This window comes from Sitodiplosis mosellana, unplaced genomic scaffold (genome assembly GCF_009176505.1).
Source record: "Sitodiplosis mosellana isolate CC-2019 unplaced genomic scaffold, AAFC_SMos_1.0 Smas_scaffold_6181, whole genome shotgun sequence".
Lineage (NCBI taxonomy): Eukaryota > Metazoa > Arthropoda > Insecta > Diptera > Cecidomyiidae > Sitodiplosis > Sitodiplosis mosellana.
Genome location: NW_022601422.1, coordinates 1636441 through 1650891, shown reverse-complemented (window position 1 = coordinate 1650891; position 14451 = coordinate 1636441). Strand labels below are relative to the sequence as shown.

Below are 14451 nucleotides of genomic sequence, written 5' to 3'. Positions count from 1 at the left end.
TTCACGTTCGATCTTCGCGTAATACTGAGGTGGCTCGCACCTTCTGTCGTTAAAATGCACTGTGTGTGAATTTGGCCGTCATGTGCGATCCGTTTATATTTGCCATCGGTTTGGCTTTTTCCAACGGCTGTTGCTTTCACTTTGAGTGTGCACATTGCCTCAGCCAATGATGCTGCTGTTGTGTTGCGACTCTCTTGCTCTCTCACTCCCTTAGCGACTATGTGCCACAAAGTAGGAAAATATTTGTAACAAATGCTTGTGGCACTCGTGCCTGTATTCCACACATTCTCTATCTCTGTCGTTTAGCAGCCGTACATAGTATACGTGCCTCGGTGTGGATTGGGCCCCGTAAGCCTCTGCGTTGAACGTGCATTTCGCCAGCTCGAAAAAGCTCAATCGAATCGACTGTGCACTGAATGTATATACACTATCTTAGAGCTCAGCGAATTCGGAGAATTTTCAAAGCAAGTTGAATGCAGCACAGTGACTCTGCTGGCGAAACACTGCTGTCGATTGCAATTCGTAGCCGGATTGAAATAAAAATTTATTTTAACTTTCAATGAACCGAGTTACATTAGATTCGAATCAAATGCACTTTCACACTAATCGAACAGCAATATAAAAAAAAACATCGCATCGAATGTGACATGTTACCAACGGTTCCGATTATTTGGCCGTTTCTGATGAATACACCGTTTCAAGGCATATACATACATCCACACATAGGATATAGTATATGAATCAATCGGCTGTCTTTCCGCATTCCATCGAACGCACCCGCTCATCTGAGCTCAAAATGTGTCCCCTTTTCCAATACACTTTGGATGTGTTGTATCTGTGTGTACGCGCATTTGTGTGAATGTGTGTTGATATGCATTCCCGGCTAGGGTGTCCTGTCAATATATTTCACTGTAATCGAAATCATTTGACGAACTGCTTCCGCCACCGAATGCCATACACATCAAATATTTGTATTTGAATTCGACTGTCTGTTTGCCAAGATTGAAGACAAAATCACAAGAGATAAGCATCGATGAGATATTAAATGTTTTGATCTTCAATTTAACTGACGACTCAATAGCCATGCATATAAAAAAAATTGAAATGATCCGATTGAAGGAGATGAATGTAACAATTTCCTGATTTTTTTTTTCTTTGGTGGATTTGAATATCGTTCTATTTCCATCTAATGTTTATTTAACATCATATTTTTGGTATTGGTTCCACCTTTTTGAACTCTTTAAAATGAATCCATTGAAATGCGTCAGTTTTGATTTGAATTTTTGAATTTATTTATTCAAGCAAAAAAAAAAGTCGTAAATAAAGATAAGGCAACAAATGTCATGCGTTCAATTTATACAGTTCAATGTAATGTAATTGGAGCGTTTATTTATCCACAAAAAATAAAGGCTAGAAAATCGCGCAAATGATTGATTCTGATTGTGGTCGGCAAGACGGGGTCGCACTTTTAGTAACGGCAAATTGATTAGGTTCAAAATGCCTTGGAAGATCAACGACGGAGACGTGATTCCAGGCACTGGGGACAAAACTGCAAACACACACACACACACACATTGGAGTGCACACCAGAGAATTGTGCATTCGATACATTCCCAGAGACCATCTCACCATCCAGTGTGTGTTAAATGCAACCAATGAGCAATTGAGAGAGGGCATCCAACGAAGACCTGCGCAACAGCTTATTACTTGCTATAGGTTCGCTAGCACATGTTGTGATTCAATAAAATATACAAATTTCAGTCATTCATTCCGAGTGTTTTATGAATGTTGTTGTTCATCATCATGCTCTCTCGCCACATTTTTATGATTCCGCTCCTTTTATTTATCGTCGCTTTGTTTGCTTCTGCTGGAATTTCAGACGGGAAAAAATTGTAAGAGAGAAACGTAGAATCTTTTAAACGAAGCTTAAATAATTTTTTCGGACACGTTATTTTTGCGCAAATATAACAGAATCGAATGAAATTCTTTTTTATTTATACCCGTTGAATTAACATAGATTCAGCTTTCTTTCTTCGTGCGTACTTACGTAAGTTCGTGAACTCAACTGTAAAAATTGACAAAGAAGGCAAGCTTGTGCATAATGCACGCATGTATTTGCGAAAATGTCCAAAAGTAAAAACTATTCTGAAGTTAGACCTCTGAATGTATCAAGTAATTCAAAAACATACTCTCAAAAATGGAACACGCGAATAATAATGAGTCCTGTGCTGCAAGAATAGTACAACTATTCAAGCTGGCCATGAAACTCCGTAGAATACAACTATTCTTAAAATCTAATTATATATTTTTTGAATTAAAAGCTAATAATCAATGTTGTTGCTACTGCTGCTGCTGCTGCTGTTCCAACTGCTACAGCCGCTGGTTACTGGAACTGCTTCAACTGTTGTTATTGTTGTTATCACTCTTACAATGATGATGATGATGATGATGATGTTCATCTGCGACATTCGAATGTTGTTTTTGTTGCTTCCATCCATCCATCCATCGATATAGTAATGAGGCAGCCAGAGTTATCGTCGTTATCGTTGTCATTTCGGACGAGCGAAACAGTTATACTTCTGTTGATCCAAGAAAGAAAATGAAAAAAAAGCAAAATTAATTATACCGCCAAACAACACAGCCAAAAACGAATAGAAAAAAATCGATTGAAATTAATTTGAAGGTACTTACATTTTATGCATTTGTTGCATAGTTGGCACAACAGCGAAATTTATCACACTCTTGTCCACTATTCCACCACTTCAATTTACGACTGATGCAGCAACTACACGAAAAAGGAGAGAAAATAAAAAAACGAATAGATTAGAAGAAACATACACAATCAACCTGAAATATATAACACCACCAGTCAAATTCTAAGATTAAATAGCAATACTTACACGATATTGTATCGCTTCTGTTGTGAAAAATCAACATCACTTCGGTGGTACAGTCATTTGACGACGGCGATGATTTTAGCAGCAGCTGTGCGGTAAGATGACACTACAGAGAAAAAAGAAGAAGAAAAAACACAAACCGATTAGAAACACACACAAAATAATTCAAATCAAAATTGAATCGGTTAGAAAAATCTTGACCGGCCAAATTGAGTGAAAATAAATGTAAAACCTAGAGTTTTTTTTTATATGGACTTTAAAGCCACAACTCCATATAAAGCATCACCAATCAATCCTGGATCAGCGAGAATATCTATTACAATCAATTACACTGCGATACTACAACGAATATCGTCGTGTTCGATTTCTTCAAACTTATTGATTCAAAAAATGTTGACAATCTGGTGGTTGTGCCTTAGATTCAATTACCTTTTTACATCAAATTTAGAGCCATGGATGAAACAAAAAATCCTCTGACGTATCTAGCAACACAAACACACACTTTGTGTACGAAATGGTATTTGTTTAAACAATTGTTTTGATAAATCTGCTTCCATTCTATATATTTAATATTGAATCTGACGTTGTTTTTTATTATGGTACGATTCATAAATTCCAAATTTCATAATATTTACACATATTGAAGAAATTTTTGGAATATGACAAATATTCTGATTTTTACGTACCCTTAATCTACGCAATCGTTCTTAACAGCGTACTTTTTTTCATCGGTATCATATTAAATGACCTTGAATTTCATTAGAAAAGTTTATTCAATGAATGACAGACTGGCTTGTCTCTATTTTTTATGCTCATAATTTGTAGAAGCATTTTTTAAACAATGTTCTTTATTCTTTATTCCTTACTATTTATTGGTAAAAAGGCAATATACATTTAACGGCCGTACGGCCAATTACATAATGTAATATGGGGATCTGTGTGGTTTGCAATTTTCATCTAAAAAAAGGTAATCAATCTATATTCGTGAGTGTCTTGAAGTTAAATTATCAGTTTTCATTTTCATATGTTGTTCAAATGACGCTGAAATCAATTTGAAATCAATAACAATGCTTTGGACTCTGCAGCCAACATTTTACCATTTTTCTTGTCATGATTTTCTCTTTTTTTAAACTAAAATATTATTTAGAAGAAATACGTCTTTTGAGTATGGTTTAAAAAAAAAATCAGGAACGGTTCTTTCGTTGTAGATATTGTCACATATGAGAAAATCTTCTAAAGCTGTCTAGTATATTCTGTACTCAATGCCAAGAGCTTTCTCACATGTGTAAGTAGTGACGAACCATGGTTCTTGGAATGTGCATATTCTATAAAAAAAAAGAAATACGGTACTAAACCTAGGAGGTAGGTTATTCTTCCGATTTTCAATAACAGCTTCTACATATGTAAATATTATACGCATTACGTATCTCGGGATTTACGTACCGCGAAAAATGATAACATTTCTAAAAACATCCGATTCGGTATCAAAACATTTGTTTAAATTAATAACCAATTGGTGTGTGAGGTGTGTGTTTGTGCTGCTAGAAACGACAACAAATACTTTTGTTTGTTCAATGGCTTCCGATTTAGTATAAAAGGCAGTTGAATCTGTGGCACAACTACCAAATTTTCCACGTCCTTTGAAACGATCAGTTTGAAGAAACAATAAAAAAAAAACCAATTCAAATCACGATGAAATTCATCATATTTTTCGCAATTTTGTTGATTGTAGCTGCCGTTTACGCTGCTCCTGCATCGAACGATCAAAGAGCTTGGCTTCATAATGTGCCTAAGGTTGGCATTAGACCATGTACTGGTGGACATGTAGAAAGTTCCAAAGGAAGTGGAAGCAATTGATTTGTGACATATTTTGCGAGTGAGATTGTACAGTTAAAGGAGAAAATATAAAATATTTCATCGAGACACCAATTTTTGTTGCATATATGTACACACAGAATTTTTATAAATTGCAGTAATTTGAGTATTAAATTGTCAGCCTTCACAACAAGCAGCTAAAACGTATTGTCTTTCATTTCATCTTTTTTCAGAACACATCTTTTTTGTTAAAAATTCGCTAAGCTATCACATAGATTATGTGTCTATAATGGTGAATTCATCAACTAAGTCATATCGGTATCGGTAAAATTCCATTCAAACGAATAAAAGAAAGGAGAAATTGATGCCAAAAATCAATTAAACAAGAGTTATGGATTTGATCGACTACAATTTTTTATTGCTTAGTTCTGCAAATATTTTAAGTTGGTTTTCGATACGAATCATACACGTTGATACGTACTGCTTAGTATACGATAATACAATTACAATTACAATTATTATACAATAAAACGTAATTTGGATAATCCATTGTTTCGCCTAAATATGTTAATAAAAACAGCCTGTACAAATGATAAACATTCCAGCCTTTCTGATCATGAAAATAGTAAACAATACAACGCCACCTAAGGGGGCAAAGTGCATTGTGCCATACTTTCAACGTTTGAACTAACACAGACGCGTACTTGTTACAGCAAACTATTTGCATGATTCTCTATTTCTCCAATCAGTCTCCAGGTGCCGCTTTATTGTTCTTCTTAGGTATCTATGAAGTTTGTATTTATGCTATATTTTTCTCAGAAGTTATCTTTCTACTATGCGACATAATATGTTTGTGTTTCATTTCGTAAACTTTCTTTCATGGATTAAACTCAAAATCGATACGCAGAAAAAAATAAAAGTTTTAACTTGCTCAAAGCTTTGTCCGCCTTAGTTATTAAATCAGTTTTCATAAGTCTACCTCTTGTTTTCACCTGTGCCAATTCTTTGGTAGTTAAATTGGTTCTCATACCGGTTTTCCCGTTCTATCAATAGTTCGAATGGGCTTTTCGATACCTACAACGACATGATTTATTTGATAAATTTACCATTACAATCGTTCAGCCTGTTACCTAGGTGAATTTTTCCATTTTGAAAAGCGTAAAAAGACGAAATGAAAGGCAACATTTTAAGTACTTGAACTGGTTGTGAAGACCACTTGGAGAACAATTCATTTCTCAAATTGATGCAACTTACTGAAATTTACACAGAAAACGGTCCAATAGATTATTCTAAATTGTCTCCGTCAAACGTACAATCTCATTTTCAAAATTAATCTGAAAGCAATTGGTTTGTGAATCCACCAACAACAGGCACCAAGAAAGTGATAAACAACCGACACATTTCCAACCAATCCACCAACCAGTACGGGAGTAGCGTTTACGGCAGCTATGATCATCAAAAGTGGACAGTCTTCTTTCTATGCTTAATCTAAAACTAATAAACATATAAATTCCTTTGACGTTTCTAGGAACACAAACACACACACACACTTTGTGTACCGAATGGCATTTGTTAAAACAAATATTTTGATGAATCTGTCTCCAATGTATTTTTTTAATAAATAATGAATCGATTGTTTCCACACATTTTATTATTTTACGCAATTCATAAATTTCATATTGCGCATGACATATGACTAGTATTGAAAATATGACAAACATTCTGGTTCCTATGCACTGCACATTGTATACAAGACTATAGTTTTTTACGTACTTTCCCGCCCATGTGGCACAATATCAACAATAACATTACTTTCAATTTGCAAATTGCAAAATGACAATCGTTCAAAGACCGAGCACGAACGTAAACACGCTCACTTCACGAATGCAATACTTTTACTCGCTCGGTTTGTGGTTATTTTTCGTTGATTTTCATATCTTCAATAACTGTTTTGACACGTGTATGTATTACGCGCATTGCGCAACGCGGAACTTACACGCAGAATGATCAAGTAACTTAAGGCATCTGGCAGATTCATCAAAACATTTGTTTAAATAAATACCACTTGGTACACAAAGTGTTTGTTTATGTTGCTAGAAACGTCAAAGAGTTTTGTTTGTTTAATGGATTTGGATTTAGTATAAAAGGCAATTCAATCTGAAGTCAATTACGTTTGGAGCAATCAGTTTAAAGAAACTAGAAAAAAAAACAAATCACAATGAAATTCATTGTAGTCTTCACACTTTTGTTGTTTGTAGCTGTCGTTTGCGCTGTTCCAGCTGCTGAGACTGCTGAAGCTACTGTTGGTGGCGGATCTTCTGTTGGCGTATCGTCTGGTGGCAAAAGTGATGTCGGTAAAATTCTCGGCGGTTTATTGGCTGGCGGTTTACCTTTGGGAAAATTTTTGACTCATATGGGTCATGAACCGTCAACGCTTCAATGAGACATATTTTGGAAATGAGATTGTACGTTTGATGGAGAAGATTTTACATTATAATTTTATCAAACCATTTTTTTCGTAGAATTTATGTACAGATTTCGATAAATTGCAGAAATTTGAGAATAAAATTGTTCACCAAATGGTCATCGCAACAAGCTCAAGTAGTTAAAATGTTGTCTTTCATTTCGTCTTTTTACGCTTTTCAGAATAGAAAAAATCGCTTATCCAACAGGAACGATTGTAATGGTAAATTTTTCAACTAAATATCGAAAGTTCCATTTGAATTATTAAAGAATTCATTCAAAATTTATTTGTTTGATCCACAAACTCACCAGATCAAGTTCTATAGGCAATTCCTCGTCTGTATACACACGATCCAATATCCCATTCGCATTGAATTCATCAAATGATTAATGAGCGCTGACACCATCTAAATAACTTAAGGTGAATAACAAGTGAAGCAGAAATACACAACACTTGAACACTCTTACTTCCACACTGACATTGCGAACTCTCAGTAGATTAACCTGGGAGTAACACCGTCCATCTAGTTCCAAACAAATCTAAATACTAACGTACAGCGCATTCCTGACTTGAATTAATCGCTTAAATATTTTTCTGGCAATTTCGGGATTTGAAATTTTCGTGGAATATACAGGTGAGTTTCGATTTTTGGTAATGGAAACCTTCCATACAAATTGGTTGAAACTATAAGGACTAACATAGCATGAAAATGGTTGAAACAATCGCAGATCACCTGTATTTGAAAACCTGTCTCAAAATTCTGATTATTTCTGACCTATAGCCATAAAAACACGTTTTCTGAACGGAATCAGAACATAGAAATTGTGCTAGGATAAACCGTGCATAAAACTAATAAGTAGGCGTCTGGTCGAAGTTGTTCACAACTGTTTACATTTTGATTGTCTGAAACTGTGCCAACAACACATCGAACCAAACTATTCGCGTCGGAAAATAGAGTAGAAAAACGCAAAACATTCCATTATGTATAGAGTCTCATCCTTAACTGGGTACGTGATGAAAAAGAAGAAGCTCTATCTTCAATCGTACCCATACATATTTTTCGTTTGCTTTCTCATACCGTTCATGCAGCAACGACAGTGACACCGTGTCTCTTACTACCAAACTTAATTTTGCATGCCTCGTAATTAAGTGTGAAATGTGTGAAATGGTGAATTTCAACGGGAAGAATCCGTCGAAAATGTGTTACGCTACCGAATAGATTAAGCAAAATTAATGTTCGTAGATAGAAGGAGAGAGTGAATGATTCCACGAAGCTATCTTTCGAGTGTGAGAAACGGTAAATTGCTCACCAAAGTCATTTCATTTTGGATTATAAATACTTATTTATTTCGAATTTAAACGAATTTTTACGTGGGGATAGTGAACACACAATACCGAATTCTGTTCACTGGAATTCTTCACTATCGAAGTTGAAATAAAAGAAAAATGGACAAAAGCATCGAATCGATGCCTATTGAAAAGGGCGAAGAAAAAAAAAACGCAGAGAGAAGAAAATGTGAAACTTCAACTCAATATCCACTTGGATAATCCAATAATTACTAGTGGATTTTCTGTTCGTTCGCCGAAGATTAGCACATGCTGCACAGTGCACAACCAATGCATACTACCCGAAGAATCTGTGGCAATGATGGTGTTTCGAAACACTTGCTCCCATGTGAGTCATTCTTTGGCGCGCGAATGGACTACATAGACACGGGTTAGATTTCAAAATACTCGATTTAATTATTGTTTTTTGGTCAGCTGCAATTATTATGCAGCCTATATTTTTCCATCAAAATATTCTAATTGGTTGAATGTTCCCTTAAAAATTTGCCCAATTATCTCAAATCGTTGACTTTTCGATATCGTTCACTTTGTTTATATCAATCACTTCTCTTTTTTTATTGATTTTTTTTCTCCTCCTAAATTACTCACATCCGCATTGAACAACAACACAAAAAAGACGTTCAAGTTGTGCGTAGACGAATTTTCATTTAATACTCACTGAAATTGTGAATTTGTTGTCATTTTCGTTTTCATCCAAATTTCCAATGCACGCAGAAGTTTCGATGGTAAGCGAAAAAGTTTTTCTAAACCGATGCGAAAGTTTAACAACACTTTTTTCTTTGAAATTTGGCAACCAATTTGCACCGTCTTCAACTTTGAAAGTTATTGAAGGGAAAACACAATAAATTTCCATGCGGATTTTTGGTTTTCTTTTCCCTATTTCTCCTTGCCTCTCTCGCTTCATATTCGTAATTAAAAAGGAGAAAGAAAGGAAAAAGTGCTCTCAAACATCAAACTGCAAACGAAGAATATTCGATGGCTATTTTTCTTTTCGATTTTAAGATGATAAATTTTTTCCAAACGACTTTCTCTCTCTTTCTTCCGTTTGCTACATTTGAGAAGATCATTTCGAGTTCGAACTTCATCGATGCGTCATTTCTTTTCCGATTCAAGATCGGTCGCGCGCTTACACTTTTCTAACAATTATTTATGTGCAAAAAAAAAAAAAACTTTGTGAAAAGATTATTACTCGCGAGTGAGCTAGTAAGCGAAGATGACTACGTGCAAGTGGAATTTCAGTCAGCAGTTTGAACATTTATCTTTTCTTTTCCATCAATTTGATAAGATTGTATTCAATGCTCATTTGGTTTACTCAAATAGTTTTGTGTGATGTGTCGGTGTGAGCATTTTGGCCAATAAATTTCATTCAGATACTTAACCGAAACGGGAAGAGAGAGGGAGCGTGAAAAGAGAGAGAGAGAGAGAGAGAGAGAGGTAGAGCGGGGAATATTGTGAGTGAGAGTGCGAAAAAGAAAGGATACACGGAAAAAGTGGCAAACATTTTCGGAATCGGAATTATTTGTACATGCTGTGAGTGTGCAACATAGCGAAATGTGTGCAGAGCACACAAAAAATTAATCTTTGCTTGTTCATTATCCGCCGCCTGTGTTGGGAAAAGAAGAAACTCTTTTCGAAGCGGAAGGCGCTGCGGCAAGCTGTCGAGTATTAATACACAGTGCTGAGACAAACACCAACTGGCGAATAGTTGGTTTGGTTGAGTATGACGATGCCACCACCACCACCACCAGCATCACCAGCAGCAGTAGCAGGAGTGTGTAACGGGAACAATGGAAACCATGGAACTGGGGGATGGCATGATGTAATTGTCACTATATCTGTCAATGTTTCTTGCATCTGTTCGTGTTCGGTGTGGATACACGTCGCATTTCGCGCCTCAGTTTTCAAAATGATATATGCAACGTAATGCATTTACCAACGGTCTTATTTAAACGTAGGACGTTACTTTCATGCACTATGGAAATTTTTCGCTCGTTCGCATTTACTTTCTCTGTGTTCGTTTCCTTTTCGCTTTCCACCGGTTCGTTCTTCGGTCGTTTCGCGATAATTCTCGATTTTTGCATGCACATCATCGGCGTGTCTGTCCCGTGCTTATACATTATGTGATTTTCACGCTCACCATTCACCCTTCTCCTCTCTTCATTCCCTTTCTATCTCGCACATACGAATCCATTGTTTTTTTTTTCTGTTTCCGCACTCTTTCGCCGTTCGTTTAAGTCTTGGAATAGAATTGAATTGAAAAACAGATTTTATTGAACAATTTTCCCAATTTCATGGACTAGTGCATTTTCCGCTTGTGCACGCTATTCTCAATTATAATTTATAATATATCTATTTTATGTGCTTTTATTATGGTCTCACAATGGTTGAGGTATCTGTGTACTGGTTGGCGGCTGGATGTTCATCGAGGGCACACACACACACACACACACACTCTCACACGCGTACACAGCGATTAAAGTGGCAACATGGACAGAGAAATGTTGTGAGAGTAGAGCATTGCCTCGGCCGCCAACGACCAACAGATTCGAGAGAACGTTGTGCATTAAGAGTCGGATGCGATGTTAGAGAAGTAATACTATTTCGATCCAAACACTTTGAACAGCAACGGCGTATCTGTGCGTTTGATTGCTGGCTGCTGATGTCGTTTGGCCATCGTGTTTGTGCTTTCGATGTGTGGCACTTTTACGGTAGCAAAAGTCCATGCAAAACTAACTGAGTGTCAACGTCGTTGCACAGACTTTTCTTTTTCGTTGCTCAATACTTTTTCTTCTTCCTATTCCCGTTTCTTTTTTCAGGTCAATGCGAATTCAAGGAAACATTAGTGACATCTAACACAATTTCCATTGGACTAAAAATAAAATTCCTTTTTTTTCCTTTAGAAAAGTTACTTTGACAATTGAAACGGTGTTGCAAATCAAGTAATTGCTTTGCCAGGCAAGAATTTATAGACAAAGTAACATTTGATGAGCTTCTGAGGCGATGAACTTGCAAAAAAAAAAAATAACAGAGAAAAAAAGAAAGAAAAAGCGGAAGGAAAGAGCGTGTCGATGTATTTTCATACGTATAAAATATATTGTCAATAATTTATAGCACGTTGAATCAGATTGGAGGTTAATAATATTGATGTGTTCTATGTTATTGTCACGGCAGCTGATTCACATTGTACTTCATGCCTTTTACATTTTAAAAAATTTCCTCCACATGAAAAGAAGCGACTCCAGTACACAATCTTCTGACTAAAGTAAAACAGAAAAAAAATTCAAGTGCATCGAAAGACAATGCTACACTTGTCTTCAACATGCTGGTATCTTCGCCATGCTCAACGTAACATCTCTTGCCCATATTGGTACGCTCGTGTCACACATCGCAAAGTTCATGCGCGTTACTGAGAGATGTGCAGCGTTGAACGCGGGTGAAAACATACGACAGCCACATGTGTTCTCCAATGTACCACACTATTCATTTTTTTCTTCTTCTTCTCCAAATTCATCATTATCACAGTCTAGCACTTCATTTATTTCCTCTCACACTTCCGATGCATCAATCCTTACTCTTTTTCTATTACAATTTTATTTCAATTTAATTTGCCTATTTTGATATCGTTTTTGCTGTTTAAAAAAAAAAGAATATTCACTCTACTGACGGACAGTAACGTATGATATGCCGTAGCATTGTTCACTCTTCCCGTCGGAGACAGGCTTGAGATGAACGCTCAAAATGGCCACCGACGGTTTCGCAAGGCGGTTGAGAGGATACGACTTCAAATTGTATTTATTTTTTTTTGTGCGTACAATCGTCGTCGATAACGTTTTTCATTTCGGCCAGTGCCTTATAATTCGCTAGGCGACGATTGTACGCACCATAAATATATTGCCGGAATACCAGAAGACAGCCAATGACATCTCTAAACCAACTTATTGAATCATCGAATATTTCGAGTAACCTTTTTCAATCGTGTGTGGCTTAAGTTGAATATAATCAACTTTACGGTGACACTAGCAGCTTCTCTGCACATCGTAGAAGAGAGTGCAAAAATCATAGTATTTTGGCAAATGCATCGAGTATCCATTGCGAAACATCAATACGTTTTGGCTAACACGTATTACCGGCCCACAGAGAAGCTGTTAGCGTCGTCGTAAAGTTGATTATATTCAACTCAAGCCATACACGTTTGAAAAAATTTGCCGAAAAATACAATGATTCAATGAGTTGGAATTGAGATGGCATTGACTGCTATGTGTCAAATGACTTACATTTGAAATGTATTGTGGCACTTTCCCTATGGTACGCACAAACGAATAAATACAATCTGAAGTCGTATTCTCTCAACCGCCTTGTGGTTATAAGTCAAACCTAGGGGCTTCCATGTCGGTTTGGCATTCGAATTTTTATTCACAAATTCGCGCTCAGTGCCATGCATTCACAACGCTGCCATATGATTTCTATGTAAACATTCGCACTCGCATTCGTATAGCAGTCGTATTTCGCTGTTCTCGAACGTTCTCACGAATGCGAGTGCGAATGTTTACATAGAAATCATACGGCAGCGTTGCGAATGCATGCACAAACACGAATGAACGAATGAATTATGCAGTCACAAGTTCGCTGTCATAGCCGCATTCGTCGCATTCGCAAACATTCGAATTTTTGTTCTGAAATGTGAATGCATTCGCAGCATTCGCGAAGAGATAAATCCCCTTAGAGTCAAACATAGCGAGTCTCAGCTGGAATAATTTTTTTTTGTTTATTTTTCATCAAACCAACTTTCATATTTTCAATGGCATAGTAACAAATTTATTCTGACATATTTATTTATTTTTTTTTTGGTTTTAGCAACTAACGGACGGTATACATCCCTTCGGCGGCATACACGTATAGAAGTGATGCAATGTGGGAATACGAATGAAATGTCGCACACAAAAAATGCAACACAAAGATACTGATAATAACAACGTAACAACAACATGAATCGTAAATGGAAGATATTCAGCAAATGATGCTCTAGCGGCATCTATACGGTAGAGTTTGGAAATTTGATTAAATGATTGCGTCACAAGGTTTACCCAAATATTGGAAATGGTATTTGTCAAAAATGGCATTTCAAACGTTAGTGAACTTCCGATAGGGACAAACAGAACTCTGAAAGGTTTTGGATCTGTCGAATATAATAACATTGTGCTTCACAGCGTTGCAACGTAAGCAAATTTTGTGTCCGGCAAAAATCATTTCGACTCATTTCTTTTGTGTTGAGTGTGTTTGTGTGGCTGTGTCTTGGTTTCGCTACAGTATGACATGAGTGTTACACACTTTGAATAAATTTTTAGGCAGATTCACTTCATACGTACTGCTCGATCATTTTCGAAACACTAAAAAATAATATAAAATATCAAACGAAATTCCTATACAGTCATTTCAATCAAAACTCAATTAATTTCGAGCTAAGCAGCATAGTAAACGCAACGTATTGGAAATTTTCCTCCATTTTCTTGTATCGAAAACTTTCGAACGCTTGTTCGTTCGTTCGACATGGTTTTAAAAAAAAGGTTTTGTTCGTTCGTTCGTTCGACATTCATTTTGTTCGATGTTCGGCCCGAACAAATTTTTTTACATTAGAAAATTCGATGTATTGATCAAATTTATAATGTAATCGTTACAGCTCATGCTTTTATTAACTTTTATTATAATTTTTCATAGTAATACCAATTTTATTCGGGAGATTTTGAAATAAAAAAACTTTGTTCGGACTGAACATAAAAAGTGCTATAGCTGCTGTTCTTCACACAAATATAACTCAACTCGTCCTCAAAACGAGCAAAGAACGAAAGAAGTAAAGAAGGATGAATCTAGAGTTGGAGATGTCGATATGCCTGCAATTGCCGGTACGAGCACAGAGGTGAGAATTCGTTT

The 14451-nt window shown here is 36.2% G+C and overlaps 1 long non-coding RNA gene across 1 annotated transcript; it reads right to left on the bottom strand.

Moving 5' to 3' along the window:
• Positions 1-1949: 1949 nt before the first annotated feature.
• Positions 1950-6612, bottom strand: LOC129576221 (uncharacterized). Its single transcript, XR_008688872.1, has 4 exons — positions 3130-6612; positions 2901-3003; positions 2692-2785; positions 1950-2579 (listed from the first exon to the last, which is right to left on the bottom strand). It is a non-coding gene; the product is annotated as an uncharacterized LOC129576221 (long non-coding RNA).
• Positions 6613-14451: the final 7839 nt, after the last annotated feature.